Source organism: Lissotriton helveticus, chromosome 10 (genome assembly GCF_964261635.1).
Source record: "Lissotriton helveticus chromosome 10, aLisHel1.1, whole genome shotgun sequence".
NCBI lineage: Eukaryota > Metazoa > Chordata > Amphibia > Caudata > Salamandridae > Lissotriton > Lissotriton helveticus.
The window spans coordinates 551,904,566-551,925,332 of NC_136071.1; the positions used below are offsets into that span (position 1 = coordinate 551,904,566).

The window sequence follows — 20,767 nt, forward strand, 5'->3', positions numbered from 1 at the left end:
ACAGTGGACCATTCTTGCTGGGAGAGTGCAGAAGGTGGGTATCTCAGGACAAGCTTTTTATTGGCTGAAATCCTTCCTTGAAAATAGGTCCTTCTAGGTCTTTGATGGAGGCTGTATGTCAGATATGTTCTCTTTAGTATGTGGAAAACCTCAGGGCTCGTCCCTGAGGCTTACTCTATTTAATATTTATATGAGGCAACTTGCTGAGATCGTCTTTCCTTTTGGGATATTGATAGTGTCTTAAGCCGACGACACTCATTTGGTGTTCTCTTTCACTGATAGCCAGTGCTCCTTGGAATGTGGCTGGACAAATCTCTGAACTTTAACACCCAAGCAGTAATACTCTCAGTCATTTTTTTTAGCCTATTAAGGATGGTTTGGAAAATTCTACCCCTCCTTCCTCCCACCACAAAGACGTTGGTGGTCCAGGCTATTATCCTTTCCCACCTGGACTACCCAATTTTCTATATTTAGGTGCTTCAAAGTCCACAAAGGGAAAACTGCAGATGATCCAGAACTCTGGTGCCCAGATTATGTGTGACCTGCCTCAACCTCAATCCACCCAACAAGCTTTGGTCTCCCTCCACTGCTTCCAGTGGCGGAGAGGATTACGCTTACATCACTCTGTATTACCCGCAGGGCAATCCTTGATAAAGGGCTTATAATCGGCCATTTTTTAGTATTCCCCTACTTTCCCAAGAGAACCTTGCACTTCTCTATGGCCCATCTAGCCATAGATCTAGATTTAGATCGATAAACTCTAGAGGTCGATCTTTCCCCAATAATGTGGCTAAGTTATGGAATGTCCTTCCGCTCTTTCTCAGATGAGCCAAAATGGAACTTCCAATCAGAAAACTTCAAAAGATGTAGCTCTTCTTGACCAGATCACTCTAACTCTCTGTAATTTGATTTTGCCACACCAACTTCACTGGGATGCGTAGGGGTAGCCAAGCGCTATATAAGTGCAAATGTAGAACACCAGAGGAATTCATTTTAAATGTATTTAGATGAATTTAAATAGTAAAAAATATAAATATATATAAATTATTGTTAAAAGATATAAGATTAGTACATATTTATTATGTAATTATGAAAATAGTTAATAGCGTTGCCACTACTGCATCTGCCACCTCTGTTCTGCAGTTGGTAAATTTAGTTAATTTATTCTTCCAGGAGTTGACAAATATTTATCTCCCCCTTTATTATTCAGCATGTCCTTATACACTTTTTTCGGTTCTATTTTTCTTAACTTTCCCTTTCATCTGTTTTAGTGTCAGTTAACCCTGCATTGCTCCTTTGGTTTCCTTTTACATTATCTTCTTTTTCAGAACCCTAGTTCCTCCTCTCTCCTTTAATTATTTCCTGTCTCCTTAATGATGTTCTCCATTCTTTTTCATTTTCTTATGTTCAAGCTTTAAACTTTTATGATTATGCAAATGGAGGTGTAATAATTACTTACTGTCAAATACTGTAAATAGTCATTGTGCCTATAAAATCACATTAATGAAGAAGGGTCACAAAATCTTAGTGGTCTGAGGTGGAAAACCTGCAATCTTACTGACTGACGATATAAACTTGTGCTTGCAGCGAGTACTACAGTTCATGTATTTTTATTCTGTCCATAGGCCAACTTGCTACTCTGACTAGAGGCCAAGAGGACCAATGATGTAAGGCTTGGCCGGAGACAACCACTATGCTGTGGCTGCAAAAGCTTAAGGTAAGTGTGACAGCCTTCTGCTGGCTAGAGGATCTGGAGGAAGATGAAGAGGCAGCAAGTCAGATATCCTCCACGTCAACAGGTGAACATCTCAACTATGACTGGGAACCAAGCCACATGACTACCCCTCCCCTACAGAAGCCCATTACACCCTCCCTCCCCCACGGCTAGTGAGATCCTTCAGCCCGCCACATAGTACATTAAGGCAGGGAGGTCCTGGCCCAAACTGAGTCATAGAGGTAGATAGGTTGAAAGTTTTTTTTTAAAGAAACAGGATGATTTCTGTTGGAGGAGGTGAGAGTAGGATGAGTTGGGGAAGCGATCATGTTTGTTATTTTAAAAAAGTTAAAGAATGGGATGGGTTTTTGTGTCACGTGATGTGGGTAGGATGAGTTGGGGTTGGGGAATTTCTTGGTTCTTAGGTTTTAGAAAAGGGGTGGGTTTCTTTTTTGTGCTGTAGGTTTCATGAGTTCATGAGTTGTGAAGGGGTTGGTTTTTCAGGTTTTTAGAATTTAGGGAAGTGGTGGGCTTCTGTTGTGGCTAACGGTTGTTTCTATAACTAAATATTGTTTTCCTATGAATGATGGTCTCTTTACTAGTGTGGCTGATTGTTATCAGTATCATGCAGGGTTAATTAGGCCACCCACCTACTGACAGAGGCCTATCCCTGGCCCTTCAAAAGGAACAAAATTACATTATTCTCAATCTCTTTACAAATGAGCTTTCTTGCCGGGTCATCCCCAGTATGGCCCACTAGACCAAGTCAATCTCAGACATCTGAACATATCAAAGTGACTTGTCACTTGAGCCATCTCCCCTTAGTAAAATCTATGCACTGCTGCCCCCTATGAATTCATCAGTATTTGGTTGTAACCATAGATGGCACATTAAATTACCCCCCCGTCCCCCAAATCCAAACCGCAATATCCTACTCCATCTTACCTGTGAAAGCATTGCAGTTAAGTATTCCAATACCCTTTTACTACCTGGTGTTGTGGGGTTTTTCTTTTGCCCAAGGGATTATATGGATGCTCCTAGAGCCTTATTTTGAGTGGAACAGGCAAACCTGCAAAAAGATCCTGCAACATGAAAGAAGGCAGAGTCATTTCCTACATCCAGCAACCTTTATTTTTCTAAACCAAAGATAGTCCAAATAATAAATGTAACAGTTTTATGGATTATATGCAAAGTATGGATCGCTTTTATCCACTTGTATAAGTAAAGAGGTTCTTTCCAACACCTAGATTCTCTAGGGAAAGGACAAAGAGGGTTAGGGAATCAATTAATAGATGGGCAGGGGAATTGGGAACAAGTTGAGTGAGAGGGGAGCATACAGGCATTCAGCCTCTCGCATGGATGTGGCACATCTCTCATGGAACGAAGATGTCCATAGATAGCAAGCCACTGACTGCTGCCAAATTAGTTACCAAAGCTACAATGCAAAATAGGTGAGGCATGCATAGTTCAAAAATATTTATAACAAATAATGATAATGTATAAAAGTGCTGCAATTGAATTCTGGGTGTGTCTGTCTTGTGGGGAGGGTTGAAACACAGAGCAGAATAACTATGGAGGTTCTTTGCAGACGAAAAGACCTATTGAATGAGAAAAAACATAAAGGGCAGCATTTGAGAGTTGAGGTATGCAATATAGTCTCAGGCTGAGGTGCATACACTGGTGTAAGTACCATTAACTAAAGGTCACCCTAATATCACTCCTAGACAACTTGCTGAGTGCATCCTAAATGATTGACCAACCAAATATGAATAACCATTAGCTTTGCCCATCAAGTCTGCCATATTAATCACTGTGGATTTGCCATTATTATTCTAAATAACCTTTCAGGGCCCGTAGGGGTATGCCTCTATCAATAATTTCCCATAGAAGTAGATAGAAAGGGGTCCATTCCTGGTTGTTGATGACGGGACGTGTTGATTGTATTTCCTCCTAATAGAGCTTGACCTATCGAACAAGGCAAGTTGGCCAGAGTGCCCACCCTATTTTGGGGGATGGAGGACCTGTTATCTCCATCAATGAAAAGCTACTTCCTATGGCCAAATAAAGTAGCGCTCATAGGAGTAGAGCCATTATGCCCCCTACCTTATTTAGAGTGGATGGTCTGGTGGGTTTTTCTTCTGTCTGTCATCTGACAGAGAGGTACTGAAACAAAATTCCCACTTTGAGAGTTTGTTCTTGAAAATTAAAAACTGTTAACATTTTGCTGGTCAGTCGTCAAAACCAAAGCTGGCCATCGACTTATGTTTTTGTACTTTGAAGGTAACTGCTGTGATGGTGGTTCTCTCAATGTATAGAGATGACCACTGGGCTGGCAGCCATCTCTAAATGGAATGGACTACTGCCCATCAGGCTGGTGAATGTTAAGTCCTCTGCCATCCTGATGGATGGTACAGTACTGGAGTCTAATCATTTTTGGGTATAAAATGTTTATTCGTTTTCATCATTGTCAGTCTTTCCATGTTTGGAGGCGAGCCCCTAGTCCTTCTGACTGTAATAGTTGCACCAGCTGCACAGTAAAATGGCGCCAAGGGTGAACTAGCAACAGGGAATACTAGATTTTTCATTGGTAGCCTGCTGTGTTCTCACTACTCCTTTTTCCCATGTCAATCGATCAATGGCTCTTGATTCATGTAGACTTGTATTTGGTCATCTAAATAATCTTGTTGTCTCTTTTCTATTGTCAAAGTTGTTGGCATTTGCTTTTCCTGGGTTTCCTGCACTTAAGTGCTTGCTGCAAGTCCTAGAACTGCCAAAAATGAACCTAGTACAGAGGATGATACGAGTGATACTGTTGGTATTAATTTAGTATCAGGTGTGGTGAAGATTTTCTTTCGAGGGTGGACACTGATGTTGCAAAATTCTTCTGGAGTCACCACCATTCTCTTCAGAGTTTTGTGAATTTAGCATTTCAATTCTTCTTTGCCCTTGAAGATACAATATTTCTTCTTCCATTACAAGCATTTTCCAGATGATCCTGTTGTTGTAAATCGAGATATCCAGTGCTAAAAAAGTAATAAGAGTAAATAGCCCAAGTTTGTATCATGAATACAGTATAGTGGTACCAATGTACTTTTCAGAGGACAGGATCTCTTGTTGCAGCCTGAGCCTTGTAAATGGACATATGTCTATTATCGTTGCAGAAGAGATAACTCAAGAAATAGATTTTTCTCAGTACAATGAATTCAGTCAACGACCGAGTCTTGAAAAATGATGGCATTATGAGTTGAAAGGCTACTTCAGCCGCGAAATGATCAAACAGTTTTGAAATTTTGAAGAAATAATTGAGACATGTCCTTTGAATTATATTAAGTATACTTGTGTAGAATTTGCATCAAGATGTGGTGTTGAGTGTCATTTTCAAATGTGAGCATATGTCTTCATCAGTGCACCGGCTTTGAGCATTATATCCCCAGGGATGTAGCTAAATGAATTTGGCTACTTAGCCTATAAAACATTGTTTATATTTTACTCCTAATAATTGTGAGTGGAATGTTGGAAGAAAAAAATATATTCTCAAACTCCTCTTACAACATAATGAGTATAACGGTACACTTTGTTAGTATGGTTCTAACCATGTCATTATGTTATCATAAGATTTGATGAGAGTACGGAGCTGAAAAGGCTTCTTTACCCGCAAAGTGATCCACTCACATTTAAATTAGTTAAAACACAGACTTGATGGCACTGGACTGGGAGACTATGCTCCTAGCATTGGAAGAACTTGACCAACCCCAATCCCAGGACACTTGAGCGTACTGAGGCCTGGAGGAACTATGTTAGCACGAGAAAGGCACTGAGATGTGTGGGGGTGGTTTGAGAACGTTTCATTGCAAATCCTGGTAGAGAAAGAACAGCGCTGGGGAGCGCAGACCGAGTGGATAGGAGGACTTAAGCACCGAAGTTGGATGGGTGGGGGTGGGTTAGTTGGGGAGGGTACGGGGTGGGGGAGGACTCCCTCAGAAGTTTACTGAGGCCACAGTTATTGGAAGCGACACTGAGGCTTGAATACCAATGGCCACAGGCTTGAATTTAAATGTAGGTTGGGAGAAAAATGAAAACCGTGATGTATGTCATGCTTATGGTAAGTGTATGTAATGCTGGAAATGTACACTCACGAATAAAAAATAAAAAAATAAAAAAAACACAGACTTGAAATTATGTTGACTATATGTATTTTAATATTGCACAATGACCAAATTCTAGACTGTCCTTATAATTGAGACATTAAGATTGTCCATTTAATTAAATGAATGTTACTGTGCGTTCGACTAAAATGGATCCTTCCACTTTATTATGTTTATTTTGAGTATCTTTAAAACAATTCTTAAGTCTTTATGACGTGTTGATATTTCAAGAAAGGACGGAAGTAGTCCATAGGTCATGTGACCAAGACCCGTCTGTGGTCAAAATACATTAGCTGTTACGCCTTAAGTGGAATTGCTCCACAACAAAAAGCTACATACAGGCAGAACGGGAGGCAATAAACAGATTTGAGAACAGAGGTATTCTATAAAAGGGCTGAAAGAAGTGGCTAGAAAAGAGCACACAATTGACAGGAAGAAACTATGGGTTCCCAAGCAGAAAGAAGAGCAATGGGATTCAGTGACAAGATTGATTTTAAACTTCTCGGCAGAGTAAAAGGTAAAATGCCACTTAGTGAAATGACTTCGGTGTATCCTGCAGGCAGATCCCGCCATTGGTCCCACACTACCCCCAGTACCCAATATAAGAAAAGACACGTCACTTAAAGATCTACCAATACATAGCCACAATATGGTAATGGAGAAACCTAAGGTGGCTAGATTTTTTCCCTGCACTAGATGCAAGGCGTACCGGAGCAGCAACAAGATCAAAGAGTATGAGGTCCCTGGTCAAAAATAAAGGAAACAAATTTCACAGCTTCTTAATTGTAACTCAAGCTTTGTGGTCTATTGTTTGGTAAGCCCTTGCAACAAGAGATACACAGGCAGTACGGTGCATCCAGCTAAGAAAAGGGTCTTGGAACACACTCTGGCTTTATCAAACACAGATTAAACATACCCAGTGGCCATATATTTTGCTGTGGAGCACAACAGTGACAGTAAACTGCTGTGCTTTTTCTGTGTGGACCAAGTTCCCCAGAAAAAGTGAGGAGGAGACAGGGACGGGGCTCTGAGACAGTTGGAGTCAAGGTGTTTCACAAGATTAGAACTTGGGCCCGTGGGGACTGAATAGTGATAAGGAGTTTTGGATGCACATTGGGTAGCAACACATTACTCACAGTCACTTTTTTGGCACACTCTCTGTTTTTTAGATTTAGGATTTTTTAGATTAATAATTTTTACCTCATAGTACTTAGTCACTTTATGGTCAGGCATGGGCACTTTGGTAGGAGTTTTGGTGAGGATATCTGGGCCAATTCAGGGCCTAATCAAATAAGATTGAATATGTAAAAAAATAACAGGCCATTCAGGACCTTATAGTTATACCAACACTCTGAATTTGAGGATTGGCTGTAATGGACATATGATTGTACCTTGGGTTCAATGTGGAGAGATATTTGAACAATGTGGAAGATCATTGTCTATTCAAATTAAGGGGTCAATTAGGATGGCGGACGGACAAAGTCCGAACGCCATCCTGTCGGAGGACAGAACCGTCCGCCAAAGGGGCAGAGGTCCCGTGCCTCGAATTAGGATGCACCCGCCACAGTGGCGGGTGCATCCCGCATTTTTAACATTGCTAAAAATGCATGTTGTGCGTTTCAAAGCACAACATGACAGGCACCGCGCAGTGCCTGCCATGTTGTATTTTGAAACGCAGGGGGTACCATAGGTACCCCCCATGTGCACCCCCTTCACTCTGGGGGCCCGCAATGGGCCCTCAAAGCAAAGACCGTATGCCTTTTCGTGGCGGCATTGCTGCCACGGAAAGGCATTGCCCACAGCACATCCTAATATGGCTGGCAGTGTCTGATAGACACCGCCACCATATTAGACCTTTTCTGCCGAAAAGTGGCAGACGGTCTTCCCGTCCACCGCGATCCCCCCCACCATTGTAATATGGCGGGGGGGGAAATAGGTGGCGGACGGGCACGGATGGCGGACGGATTGCCACCGCCTGCATGGCGGTGGTGATCCGTCCGCCATCCTAATTGGCCCCTAAGTAACATGTTAAGATGAGGTAACATAATCATTTGGTCAGTTTAATCATAATTTAATATTTTTACCATCAGGCTTCAAGAGATGCTTGGATGCATTTATTTCTTAAATTGAATATTTATTGACTCTTCATGAAAATTTGAATGCTTTTTTCAACATTGATGAACAGTGTTGTTGGCCCAGTCACATGAAGAAATAAAATAATAATATATTGACAATTCATGCCACTTTATCTCCATACCAGTATTAAAATGGCCGCCCTGCAAACGAGTGTTACATCGATGTATTCCAAACTCTACCATTTGCTTCCATGCTGTGACATTGCGTCCAATGGTAGTGTATGTATATTTAATGAGAAATTATGTGAGAATGTTGACATTGACAAAGCCAGGGTTGCTGAAACGAGTCTGTTAGTTTTGGTTGTGGCAGAATAAAACAAACATTGATTTGCAACAGTCCCTGGAATGTACAACAAATATATATATATAAATATATATATATATTACCTACTGGCGGTCGCCAGTAGGTATATATAGTTAGGATTTTTTCTCTATGGGATTTTTGAAAATTCTATGTCTAATAACTTTGGCGTTTGTGGACGGAATTGGCTGAAATTTTCAGGAAAATGGAACATTTTGTTTCTGAGCAGCCCCTGAAAATTTGGAGGGGTTTCGTCAAGGGGGGGCCGAGAAAAAAGGGGGGTCCCAAAACGTGTTTTTAACATTGAGTTTTCCATAGGGCGGTTGGCCTCACTTTTAGCCCGAACGGCTGAATGGATTTGCACGAAACTTGGCAAAATTGTAGGGACTGGTAGCCCGATGTGCCTTTTGTAGGTCTCAATATATGTGCTACAGTGGATTTTGAGAAATTAACGTTTAAAAAAAGATATATATCTGTAACAGCGGACCGGGCAGCGCTCCAGTACGCGTACTTTTCGCGCAACGGAGCTTTGTGAAGCGAAGCTGATTGGTTCTCCGGCGTCTGTAAACATTCCAAACAGTCCGTAGCGGCCGCCATCTTGTCTCTCGGTAGGATCGAGAGACAAGAGGAGGCCAAAGCGAAGGGGCAAATGACCATAAGGGGGCATAGTAGATCCTCGCTGACCCCCTAGGTTTGATGTGGAGGTTTTAAAAGGGCCCCGCGGGGCAAAAAAAAATAATAATAATAATAATCGAACGGCTGAATGGATTTGCACGAAACTTGGTAAAATATTAGGGACTGGTAGCCCGATGTGCCTTTGCTAGGTCTCAATATATGTGCTCCAGTGGATTTTGAGAAATTAACGTTCAAAAAAAGATATATATCTGTAACAGCGCTCCGCTTCGCGTACTTTTCGCGTTACGGAGGTTTGCGAAGCTGATTGGTTCTTCGGCGTCTGTAAACATTCCAAACAGTCCGTAGCGGCCGCCATCTTGTCTCTCGGTAGGATTGAGAGACAAGAGGAGGCCAAAACAAAGGGGGAAATAACCATAAGGGGGCATAGTAGACCCTCCCTGACCCCCTAGGTTTAATGTGGAGGTTTTAAAAGGGCCCGGGGGGGGGAAAAAATAAAAAAATTTGTGTAGCGGCCGCCATCTTGTCTTCGGTAGGATTGAGAGACAAGAGGAGGCCAAAACAAAGGGGGAAATAACCATAAGGGGGCATAGTAGATCCTCCCTGACCCCCTAGGTTTAATGTGGAGGTTTTAAAAGGGCCCCGCGGGGCAAAAAAAAAAAAAAAAAATTGTTTTTTTTGCGTGGGTAGGGCCCGGTCCGCGAACCTTAAGCGTTACGGGAGTCCACCATTTTGTGTTTCAGTCGAATTAAGATACAAAATGGAGGGCAAATAATGTTCAGAATGGGTAGAAGGGGGCACGGTAGACTTATCTTGACCCCCTAGGTTTTGTGAGGATGGCTGAGGAGGCTTATATGTGCGAAAAAAAACATTTAAAAAAAAAAATTCACGAGGTTAGCTCCCGGTTCGCGTACCGGGTAGCGCCCCGGGGAGCGTACTTTGTTGAAAATTAGTGAAAAAAGTTAGAGTAAAATAATAATTGTGAGTGATCAGATGTAGGGTAGCTCTGAGAAGAGCTTTTGGGTTTATGGTACATTTAGGTACTTATAAGTAGGTACCAATGCACATTCTTAAATTCAGAATGAAAATTCTGTTGCCCTCATCTGAGAAGTGAACTCCATCTCCTCTGTAGATATCTTGCATGTAGTAACGCAAGTTATTGTTGTACAGGGAGCCCATTCCATGGTCTCTCATGTAAGCTGAAACAGATTTGTTTACATGCTTCCTCGACTTCTCAATTTGTGGACAAAATTGGTTCGACCACCTCCATTTCTGTCTTTGGCATATATTTGAATATACCAAGGCAGTCTGAGGAAAAAGTGCCATTAATTGCTCAAAGGTGTCCTTTAAAAGCATTTCCAGACCTACCCCAGTCAAAGTGCCCAAGTCATTACCTCCACAGTGCACAATTAACAGGTCAGGTTTTGGCAAATGCATAAAGGTTTTCACCAATGGTATCAATTGGTGACATTTTAATCCTCTGTGGCCAAACCACTTAATTTCCACATCTTGTAAATTGAGGTTAGGTAATTTTCTGTTCTCAGCATACCTGTGAGCCCAGTGGATATAACTATGTCCAACAATCCAGACAGAAAACATGGTGAGAGAAGGTTCTGCTGCAGTCAGATGAAGTGTGGCAATGAAATGGCAGTTGAAAAAATGAGAGTTTAAAATGAAAAAAACTGTGGAGTTTCTGTGTTAATGAAGCAGTAACAGTGATTGGTGGATTTTGATTGCTGAAAACAGAAAGTTAGGGTGCATGGGTGAGTTCTTTGAAAGATGTATTTTGAATGGTCAATAAATAATCATTAAATGAAAGATTGCAGTGGATACGCAGGTGCACTGAGAGTTCAGAGTTCAATTGCAACATTGTTGTGTGAACTTGCAAACACCAGAGGTCTTGCAAGAGGTGGTTGCTATGCAGAAAAGGCATGAAATGGCAGAGGGGGGAAGGGTTTTCATTTGAAAAAAGTGAGGGAAGAGTTTTGATTGGGTGACATGAGAGATATGTGTGAAGAATTACAGCATTTCTGTGCTTTTGATAGCTGCAGAGTCTGGAGTGCATACCTTTTGCTCTGCTGAAGACAAATTGGTGTGTTTCTGAGACTGTTTTCAAACTCAAAGTATTTGGTAAGGTGAGAAAATATTTCTTTAATTTAGATAGAGAATAGTGTGCTTTAAGGAGAAAATTATGAAGAAAGTTGTGTTTTTCAAATGTTGCTTTGTCTCAAGTGTTTTACAAATAGATTTTGTTTCTTTGAGAAAATGTAATTGGAGAAAATGTGAAGTATTAGTACTGACAGGGTGTTTTTCTGCATAGGAGCTGTGGAGTCTTTTCAAATTATGACTTGAGAATCGTTTTTGAGGAAGATGAATGGTTATAATATTTCTGACAAGGACATAATGGTGTATGCTTCTTCATAATGCAATTGAATGTCTCTGATGTTATTTTTCCCATTTTAATGTAAGACCTTTCTCTGTGGCGCAACTTGCTTGTAAATATGCTCCCACCTGTGCATGGTAAATTTAGATTTTGAATGTTTGTGTTACATAGCCATGTTAAAAGTGATACAAACATGCTGCAAAGGCAATCAAAAAACGCTTTTATGTGTCTTAAGGACATTTAAAGTAATTTTCCCATGTGCAGTGTTTTGAAATTATGATTTGAAAATCGTTTTAGGGGAAAAGGAATTGTTTTTAAAATTAATAACAAGGACATAATGGTGTATGCTTTTTTATAAGGCAATTGACTGTCTCTGATGTTATTTTTCCCATTTTAATGTAAGACCTTTCTCTGTGGCGCAAATTGCTTGTAAATATGCTCCCACCTGTGCATGGCAAATTTAGATTTTGAATGTTTGTGTTAAATAGCCATGTTAAAAGTGACCCAACCATGCTGGAAAGGCCATCAAAAAACACTTTCATGTGTCTTAAGGACATTTTAAGTCATTTCCTCATGTGCAGTGTTTTCAAATTATGATTTGAAAATCGTTTTTGGGGAAAAGGAATGGTTTGTAAATTTATGACAAGGATATAATGGTGTATGCTTCTTTATAAGGCATTTCTGTGTCTCTGATGTCATTTTTCCCATATTATATTAAAAGACCTTTCTCCGTGGGCCACATTCATTGTAAATATGGTCACACTTGTGCATGTTAATTTTGGTTTTTACTGTTTGAGTTACATAACCATGTTAAAAGTAACCCAAAAAAATTGCAAAGGCTTTCAAAAAACACTTTCATGTGTCTTAAGAATATTTTAAGTAATTTCCCTGTGGGCAGTGTTTTCAAATTATGAATTGAAAATCGTTTTTGAGGTAATGGAATGTTGTTAAAATTTATGTGCGCCATATGCCCCCAAATTTCTTTTTCAGGGGTGCAGCAGGGTGTTCTTGAGACACACATGCACCCTTGGAAAAATTCCTAATTTGCGATGAGCTAATTGCTAATCGCAAATTGCACCTTCATTCCTATGAGCCTCCTAGCCCATGGAAATGAATGGGTAATTTGCAATTAGCAATTTGCTCATTGCAAATTAGGAATGGTAAAGAATTGCTGTTTATTCCTTAAAATTTGCTATTTTGGAAATGCAAAATAGTTATATGATACATATGCCGGTTGATGTCTAACAAGATAAGAAGCTTAGGGATACATTTATGATGACTGGCGCAATGAAGTGGACATTACTTACTTCATTGGTAGAGCTTTACATGTATTATGTCCTCTGTATTCTTCATCAAGCGTAACTTTAATCTGCAATCCTGAGTAGGCCTCACCTTAAACAAACCTCTGGATAGGCCACACCTTATCGTCATCATGAATTAATCATTTAAAATGCTAGGGACAGATTTATGATAGGTGTATGCCTCTTTTGCGCCACTTACAAAACACTGTCCACAGGGAAATGACTTAAAATGTGCTTAAGACACATGAATGTGTTTTTTTAAAGCGTTTGCAATTTTTTTGGGTCACTTTTAACATGGTTATGTGACTCAAACAGTCAAAATCTAAATTCACCATGCACAAGTGGGAGCATATTTACAAGGAATGTGCTCCATGGGGAAAGGTCTTATAATGTAATATGGGAAAAATGACATCAGAGACAGTGAAATGCCTTATAGAGAAGCATACACCATTATGTCCTTGTCATAAATTTGCAAACCATTCCTTTTCCCCAAAAACGATTTTCAAATTATAATTTCAAAACACTGCACATGTGGAAATGACTTAAAATGTCCTTAATTCAAAATTTGCTATTCCTTATTTTGCGATTGCACTGAAGGATTTGCAAATTTTGCGATTTCTTAAATGCAATGTATCAAACAAAAAATATGTAAAAAATGACATTAAGGATTTGGAAACTACCACCAACTTCTAGTTTGTGGTAATTTGCGAATTCTTTTCAAAAATAAATTTTTTAAAAAAAACAAAAGGTGCCACATGACGCCAATACATGCCCTTAGGGCATGTATGTGCGCCATATGCCCCCAAATTTCTTTTTCAGGGGTGCAGCAGGGTGTTCTTGAGACACCCATGCACCCTTGGAAAAATTCCTAATTTGCGATGAGCTAATTGCTAATCGCAAATTGCACCTTCATTCCTATGAGTCTCCTAGCCCATGGAAATGAATGGGTAATTTGCAATTAGCAATTTGCTCATTGCAAATTAGGAATGGTAAAGAATTGCTATTTATTCCTTAAAATTTGCTATTTTGGAAATGCAAAATAGTTATATGATACATATGCCGGTTGATGTCTAACAAGATAAGAAGCTTAGGGATACATTTATGATGACTGGCGCAATGAAGTGGACATTACTTACTTCATTGGTAGAGCTTTACATGTATTATGTCCTCTGTATTCTTCATCAAGCGTAACTTTAATCTGCAATCCTGAGTAGGCCTCACCTTAAACAAACGTCTGGATAGGCCACACCTTATCGTCATCATGAATTAATCATTTAAAATGCTAGGGACAGATTTATGATAGGTGTATGCCTCTTTTGCGCCACTTACAAAACACTGTCCACGGGGAAATGACTTAAAATGTGCTTAAGACACATGAATGTGTTTTTTTAAAGCGTTTGCAATTTTTTTGGGTCACTTTTAACATGGCTATGTGACTCAAACAGTCAAAATCTAAATTCACCATGCACAGGTGGGAGCATATTTACAAGGAATGTGCTCCATGGGGAAAGGTCTTATAATGTAATATGGGAAAAATGACATCAGAGACAGTGAAATGCCTTATAGAGAAGCATACACCATTATGTCCTTGTCATAAATTTGCAAACCATTCCTTTTCCCCAAAAACGATTTTCAAATCATAATTTCAAAACACTGCACATGTGGAAATGATTTAAAATGTCCTTAATTCAAAATTTGCTATTCCTTATTTTGCGATTGCACTGAAGGATTTGCAAATTTTGCGATTTCTTAAATGCAATGTATCAAACAAAAAATATGTAAAAAATGACATTAAGGATTTGGAAACTACCACCAACTTCTAGTTTGTGGTAATTTGCGAATTCTTTTCAAAAAGAATTTTTTTTAAAAAAACAAAAGGTGCCACATGACGCCAATACATGCCCTTAGGGCATGTATGTGCGCCATATGCCCCCAAATTTCTTTTTCAGGGGTGCAGCAGGGTGTTCTTGAGACACCCATGCACCCTTGGAAAAATTCCTAATTTGCGATGAGCTAATTGCTAATCGCAAATTGCACCTTCATTCCTATGAGCCTCCTAGCCCATGGAAATGAATGGGTAATTTGCAATTAGCAATTTGCTCATTGCAAATTAGGAATGGTAAAGAATTGCTATTTATTCCTTAAAATTCGCTATTTAGGAAATGCAAAATAGTTTGATGGTACATATGGCGGTTCATCTGTAACAAGATAAGAAGCTTAGGGATAGATTTATGATGACTGGCGCATCACCAGGGATGTGCCAGTCATCTTGCGCCGCTGTTCCGCCACCCATGGTGTGCTGCATTTACAATGCGGCGCAGCATGGGGCAAAAATGGCACAGATGCGTGACGTATCTGTGCTGTAAAGGTGGCGTATTGCTGGAATTGTATCGCAAGTGCGATGCAGCTCAAGCAAGGCTCAGGGGTGCCCCATCTCCACAATGTTGCGTCAAGACCTATGCCTGCTTAAAGCAGGCGCAGGGTTTTGACGCAGCTTTCTCCTATCTGATTGTAAATACGGCACACCATGGGTGGCAGAGCAGCGGTGCACGTTAACTGGTGCATGCCTGGGGATGTGCCATTTAACATAAATCTGCCCCTTTACATTTAAGTATGTGCAGGGGACACAGAGTTGGTGAGGCTTATCCAAGGTTAAGAAGAGATGAGTCCTGTTCACTGAAAAATTAGACATAGGCTTCACCTGCTCAGCATCGCTGGACATGGCTAAATAATAGCTGCAAAATGTTACTCTTGTTAAACAATTTTACTATTATAATCTCTGAGATTTGTCTCTTACTCTGCAACATCTCATTGTTGTTATCTTTCTTTAAAGATAAAGACAACATCAATATGAGCGACAATCTGCAATCAGTTGATTTTGACCTCATCATTGAACTTGTAATTGAAACATCAGTGGATGTTGATCCCTTGGATGATTTAAATCCTGAGGATGAAGAAGAGCGTGATGAGGATGCAGATTTGTCCGAATTATATGACATAGGGTGGGAAGCTGACCTGCTTGAGCCTATGGAACTATAAACATTTATTTTTAAAATTTATAATAAATAAAAAGTAAAAGTGTAAACCGTTTAATTTAAAAATAAAGACACCTTCAAAAACAGGTTATGTGTAGTGTCTTCAATAAAATATTAAAATATGCTCATAAAATTAGATCAGATTCACATATAAAATAGCACAGGTAACATGAATATAAATTCCATTTCTTTTCTGCTATTTCTGTATTGTAAATTTGCCAAGGACTAAAAAATCTTCTATTTAAAATGTCAAGTAGTGTGTTAAGTTTTTGATCACTGTTATTGATTTACTGTTTGGTAATAGTGGTTAATAACATTTTTTAATATATTTTACCACAGATTCAACTGCAGATCATTTCAACATTTCACCATGCCAACGAAAGAAAGAGAGAGAAAGGCTGCAAAACGTCAAAGACAGCAGGCCAATCAAAAGAAGCAGCAGTCCTCTAACAAAAAGATTTGTCAAGTCACGAAGAAAGCACCGGGTAAGAGTACAAAAACATTCATAAGAAATATGTGTAGTAAAAAAAATATTACTACAGAAAATGTTTCAGTCCATAAAAAGAGAAGCAATTCAAATGGAAAGGAAAGGCCAATCAAAAATGTTACTGCTAGAGCAAGAGATAACTCTGTGCATGATAGTAGAAGGAAACAACAGTTTAGGGACATTCGTAAACGAATGTTCCGCAACAGGATAATTGGCAATTTGTTAAAAAATATTAAGAAAGGTCAACAGAAAGTGGTTTTTTATAAGAGAAAAAAAAAAGTTGAGAAAGTTATTGATCAGGCATTTGAAATTAAACGTAAGTTATTTATTTTGATAATCAATAGAATTAGGAAGGTAAACAAGGCAATTTATGATTTCAAAAGAAATAGTAGATGGAAGAGAATAGTCAATCGTAGTAATTTTTGTGAAGTTTTTTCTGGAGAATGGATGCATAGTTCAAGCTCTGAGGCATTTTTTAATGAGGAGAGTTATTTCCAGGATAATGATTTGGTGCATGCAGTTGACACCAGTGGTCGTGCTTATGAAGTGAAAGATGGTTGTCCAGTTGAAAAAGAAAAACTTGTGACAACAGAGGCAGAAGAGGTGTTAGGTAATGAGGTTTTAGGAAGACGTGCTAAGGGTCCTGTGTACACCTGGAAGTGTAGTAGTATTTGTAGTGTGCGACAGGATTCCATCAATTTGCTTTGTGATTTTGTACGGTCATTTAATAAGAAAAGTTTGAAGCAGAAAATGATGTTGTTGCAAGAATTAGATCCTTGCAGAGTGAGAGAAGTGACAGGTTTGCATGGTCATTCACTGCCTTGTCTTTCCAGGAGAGTATGCCAGAGTGTTTTTCATCATTTCAGGATGCTAGCAGTGCATCATAATAAAGTGAGGAAATTAGTTAGAATGTCGTATTATGCTAAGAGTCCAGAAATTATGCTTAAACAATTATGCGCTGCTCTTTTGCATGGTTCTGAAATAGATGTGAAGAATATATGTGAAGAAATTGAGTTTTGTTACTTTGGAAGTAAAGAGGAGAATGTTGAAATTGACCAAGAAGAAGCGGGTAATGTGGAAGATAGTGTACAGGTTTCCAGTACAGATAATTTCCAGAGGGAAATTGCGACGTTTCAGGTCAAATCAAGTGAGAGGCCAAATTTCACTTGTGTGTGTTGTCGACGCACTTATTATAAGAATCAGACTAAGTTAGTGGATTTATATGCAAAAAGTGAAAGGGAAAATAATAGTGAATGGAAGGATTTCACAACATACTTGATGGTAGAAAATTGTTTTGATTTGGGATTGGATCAACGTGTGTGTACTTATTGTTGTAACAAATTAAATCAAAACCAGATGCCTGCTAGAGCAGTTCATAATAATCTGGAATTGATTGAGATTCCTTCTGAATTGAAGGATTTAAATACTTATGAATCTATTTTGATTCAAAGTATCCATCCCTTTCAGGCTATTGTAAGAATGGAGCCAAAGACAGGGAAATTGCCTCCATCAGATTTACAGAGAGGATTAAAGGGAAGAGTTGTTTATTTGCCTCTAGATTTGAAGAAAAACATTAACACAATTGGAGTAGAAAAAGTGGACGAGGAACCTCTGGTTATCTTAGTTAATGGGGTTCCGACAAAGAATAAGAAAATATGGCAAGATTTAGTAGATGTTAGGAAAGTTAAAAAGGCAACATTGTATTTGAAAAAAAATAATAAATTCTATAAGAATGTATATGTTGCAGAAGAGGAAGTAAGTGAGGAAGAGGATAGCGATTTGTGTGCTGGTCAAATTGAGAAAGTAGAACCCTCTACTAGTGAAGAAATATATGAACATTATAGTGTTCATCCTTTGCATTCCAAGGAAGTCATGGGGAATGCTATTGAGTTGTTTCAAATGAAACAAGCCAAAGGTAGTCCCATTAGTGTTTGGGAGGAAAGTTTGGAAGCTCGGTGTTTCCCACAGCTTTTTCCAACAGGTCAGGGAGGAAGATATGATGAGCGACCTCATCAAATTCCTGCTTCTGAATACCGGACTTTGCGATTGTATGCAGGAGATGCTAGGTTTCGACAATGCATTCCTTATTTGTTTCATCTCCTGTTTGAAAGCGATCTGTCTGGACTGTCATATGCAGTGAACCACATCTTGAAAAGTGGTATACACATGCAAAACATCTCGGCAAGTGACTTTATGGATAAAGTCAATGTCCAAGACAGTATTTTGGATTCTCACCTGATTAATCTCATGGCGTGTCAGCGTGGTACTAATGAGTACTGGTACCGTCGTCATGGTGATTTAAAATGTATGCTGAGGAACTTAGGTACTCCCACATGGTTCCTCACTCTGAGCTGTGCCGAGTATGGCTGGGAAGACTTACTTGAATTTCTACGAGAGGCAAATGCTAACGTAGATAACATCGAATTCAAGACACCCGGAGAACTGTGCTCTTTGGATCCAGTCAATGTATGTAGGTACTTCAATCATAGATTTGAAGCTATGATGTCTTTCATCATGAATAAGAAGAATCCACCTCTTGGAGAGGTGTTGGATTTCTTCTGGAGAAAGGAGTACCAAGCAAGAGGTGCTCCTCATATACATATGTTGCTGTGGATCAAGGATGCACCTAAATTTGGAACGGATCCAGAAGACTCAGTGATGAGTTTCATCCAACAGTATTCTACGTGTGCTGTTCCAAACGCAAAGGAGAAGAAAAGCCTAAGAGAAAAAGTTCTGCGTTTCCAAAGCAATCGATGTGGAAAGTACTGCCGTCGTAAATTCCGAAACAAGGACAAGTTCTACACCAAATGTCGTTTCGGCTTTCCACGACCGGTGATTTCTAAAGGAAGAGTAAACAGTTTGATGTCTTCGCTGCGACATAATGTGATGAAGAAATCACCTAAAAACACATACAATTTGAAGAGGAACGAAGAGTCCAAGTACATCAACGACTACAACCCGGTGATTTTGTCCATGTGGAATGCTAACATGGATATACAGTTTGTGGCTGATAACTGTATGGCTGTGGCTCGGTATGTGACATCTTACATCACCAAAAAAGAGAAGACAGAATTGAAGGATATGTGGGAGGACATTTCCCATGAAAAGAGCCTCAGCAAGAAGTTGTACAGTTTCAGTCTGAAGATGTTGTCGCATCGAGAAATCGGAGCTTACGAATGTTCTGACCGGTTGTCTTCAGCAAGTCTCTATGCCAAGTCCAGGAGTATCGTTTGGGCGAGTGTTGGTCTTGCTGCAACGCGTAATCGAGTTCTGAAACCTGTGCGGGAAATTGAGTATTTGGCGGAAAAGGAGCCAAACAGTACCGACATTTTGAAGAGCAACATGTTGGATACATATTATCCAAATCGAAGCAGTCACCTCGAGAATGTTTGTCTGTATGAGGTTCTGCAAAATTACATATTCAAGAGGAACATCAAAGAAGATACTGAGAAAGGAGTGTATGCTGTAATAGGAAGTGAGGGATGTCTGGTCAAGCAAAGAAAATGCCACTTGATAAACCATCGAAAATTGAGTGGCGAATCTCCTGAAAAAAAGGAGTTTTTCTATTTAGCACTTTTGCAACTTTTTAAGCCATGGCGTGCAGAAGAGGAACTGCTTGGAGATTTCCTTTGTTACGAAGACTCATTCAATGCTGCCAAGGAGACCATAGAATGTCCTGCTTTTCCCAAATATGTAGAAATGTTGAATGTGGAAATTGAGCAGGAAGCAACGATTGCAGCCGAGATTGCCAGAGACAGTTCTCAGGACAGTCAGAGTTCTGCTTCATTGAGTCAGGATCCACTAGGAGGACCTCTTATCGAAAATGAAGCTGCCACTGCTATGAATGAAGTGGAAAGAGCCATGGCACATGCTCAGGAGGATGCGGTTAACTTAGAAGAGTTGGAAAGACAACTCAACGTTGAGCAGAGGAAAATATATGACGAACTTACCATGCAAATTGATCATGGATTAAGTCATGACAAGAAAGAGTGCTCATGTACGTCGTTGAAGCCTGTCCGACTGTATGTGAGTGGAGAAGCAGGAACTGGAAAAAGTTTCCTTATTAAAGCAATTTCATGTTATTTGCAGGAAAGGACAGAGTCATCGCTGTCTTGTGTTGTCACCGCTCCAACTGGACTGGCAGCACATAACATTAAAGGGATTACTTTACATCGTTTACTGATGCTGCCAGTGGAGCATGACAACAAATTAGAATATCACAAGCTATCTGGAGATGCTTGTTTTGAAGTTTCAAGAGTCTTGAGGAAAATGAAACTTCTTATCATTGACGAAGTAAGCATGGTTTCCAATGTCATGCTTGCCTTTGTGCATTTGAGAATGCAAGAAGTTCTCAAAACAGAGTATGATGTGTTATTTGGTGGCAAACACATCATTGTTTTCGGAGATCTTCTGCAGCTGACACCAGTGAAAGGGCAACCTGTGTTCAAAATGCTCACGCATGAAGATACCAGGAAGTGCTTAGGGAGCATTGGCAACGTCAATATATGGTTAAACTTCAATTATGCTGAACTGCATGAAAATATGCGTCAGGCAAAGGATGAAGTTTACAAGACTATTCTACAAGATGTTAGAATTGGAAAAGTGACCGAGCATGGGAAAGAAGCTTTACATG

General features: G+C 39.7%; 1 long non-coding RNA gene across 2 annotated transcripts in view; it reads left to right on the forward strand.

The window, feature by feature from the left end:
• LOC144785400 (uncharacterized) overlaps positions 1-20,767 on the forward strand; it is a 482,625-nt gene that overhangs the window by 223,242 nt on the left and 238,616 nt on the right. For both annotated transcript variants that reach the window (XR_013601857.1, XR_013601858.1), the window contains exon 2: positions 1,626-1,717. This is a non-coding gene — a long non-coding RNA (uncharacterized LOC144785400). The remainder of the gene's footprint in view (positions 1-1,625; positions 1,718-20,767) is intronic.